Below are 2,279 nucleotides of genomic sequence, written 5' to 3' on the forward strand. Positions count from 1 at the left end.
CCCTGAATGCCCCCGATATACTCAGTATCAGCCCGATCCACCTGCTGATCAAAGAGAGGAAGAAATAGCTTGAGATTTTGATATTTGAATAGAATTGATGTACTTGTATTAGTACTTTCATTTTTGTGATCTTTTGTAATAGAAATGGATGTTTAGGTGTATTTGGACTTTCATTTTTATTATTATGTTGGATAATTTTAATTATTGTTATAAAGTTAATGTGGTACTTAAATTTGCATGTGTAGTTTAATAGATGTTGAGTAATATTTTGTGGATTGTAATGTAATGTGATTTTTATTTTCGCATTTTAATTTTAATTCTATTGTTTAATATTGTGGTTGTGTTAGGAAATGTTGTGCTTGTTTAATGTTTGAGTTTTATACTTATTTCAAAATTTCATTACCCAGAAATTTCTCTAATGATTTATATGTGTAGAAAGCTCCTGATGTTACATACCAGGTGAAGTAGAAATTTTGAGAAGGCCTGCAAAATTCAGAATGATGAAAATGCCTACAATGCCGAGGTATGATTTATATTTAGAGTTTTTTTCTTTCCACCTGTATTATTTCATATTTAAAAATTTAAGTTTGGGGGAGGGAAGAAAAAGATTAACTATTAGATGTCCTCTATTTAATTTTTAAAAATTATTTATATGATTTTATGTAGTGAATTTAATTCAGGTAACTATATTTTTGTAGCTATTTAAATATTATGTTAGATTTAAAGAAATATTTTTGTAATGAAAATTAATTTTGTAACTTAAGATATTTAGTATAAGAGAATAAGGGCCCGTTTGAGACAGCTTATAAGTGCGAGGGCATCTTTGAAAACATCACAGTACTGTTTGGATCGCGCGTTTTGTCTGTTTATCCGAAAACGCAGTTCCATTTTTACACTAAACGCGGGTCGCGGGTCGAACCCTGCGGTCGACCAGCGGACGGCGTTTCAGGATAAGCTGCTTATCCTGAAACGCGCAAGCTGCCCCAAACACACAGTAAGATTATAGTTAACTATTTAAAATAAAGGAAACTATATTTTGAAGTATTAAGAATCTGTAAATTCATTTGAGAAGAAAAGATTGGGGCTCAATGATGTAAAAACTATGAAATATTTATAAGGTAAGGGAATGCTTTGAGTTTCAAATTTAGGAAAAGAAAAGTGAAGTTCAAAATCATTTAAGGCCATTTAGATATAGTAATCCTCACTTGAAAAAGAAAAAAAAAGGATTGAAATCAATCCCTGAAAAGAAAAATATATATATATAGGATTGAAAGCAATCCAAATGAAAAAGAGAAAAGAAAGAAAAAAATTTATGAAAGTGAGGAGAAGCTTGAGGATATGCCTAATAAAAAATTGGCTTCACTGGACCTACCTAAATGGAAAACATAAATACATTCCTAAACTTATATTTATGAAATATATCTTTTACTAGTAGAGTTCTCATGAAGTTCCTATCTTTTAAATATTCTAAGTGACTTAATATTGCAAGATATAGTCCTTCTCGAAATGAATAGAAGACCAGAACGCTTAAACTTGATGACTAGATAATCTTGTGGCTACAGAGTTAATTCAATTACTTGAATTTTTTTTTAAAATCTCACTATGATATTTAATTTAAATCAAACTTATAGTATTTCTGAATTAAAACTTTACTACAATAGATCATAACTTTTATATAGTACTAAAATTACTTGAGGACAAGTAATAGTTAAGTTTGGGGGATTTTGACCAGAAGAAAATATGTTGTGATTTTCATACCTATTTTATGCTGTTTTTGACATAAAAAGATGCAACAATGAGCGAATTTGAAGCGAAAAGGACCAAAATGTGAAGAATTGAACTAGGGCGCCGACGGCCCCATCGACCCCGCCGACGGTGAGATTTTCCTAAGACTCCATAATTAATTCATTAAGAAGTTCTGCCGACGGCGCCCTTGAGGGCACCGACGGCGAGCTCGGCGGTTATGCCCAATCAGGCTTTGGATAAGGCCAAATTTTGAAGGGATGCTTAGCCAACTCTTGAGAAAATTCATCCACAACTTTAAAAGAAGATTTTGGCCGAAAATTAGAGTGAGTCGGAGAGGAGACTAGAGTTCCTGGAGGTTAGAAAGGTTCCATTAGTGTTTGCTTGAGTGTAAAAATTGTGAGGAATTCTTCGAGAGATTGTAAGAGTGGAGGGAAATTGAGAGATTTCTTCATCCTTGCTGCTTCGAAGAGGAATTTTGTGTGCTATAAAGAAAGGAAGAGATTCAGAGGAACTTTGAGGAGTTTTCCTGGGGA

This window comes from Phalaenopsis equestris, unplaced genomic scaffold, assembly GCF_001263595.1.
Source record: "Phalaenopsis equestris unplaced genomic scaffold, ASM126359v1 Scaffold000006, whole genome shotgun sequence".
NCBI lineage: Eukaryota > Viridiplantae > Streptophyta > Magnoliopsida > Asparagales > Orchidaceae > Phalaenopsis > Phalaenopsis equestris.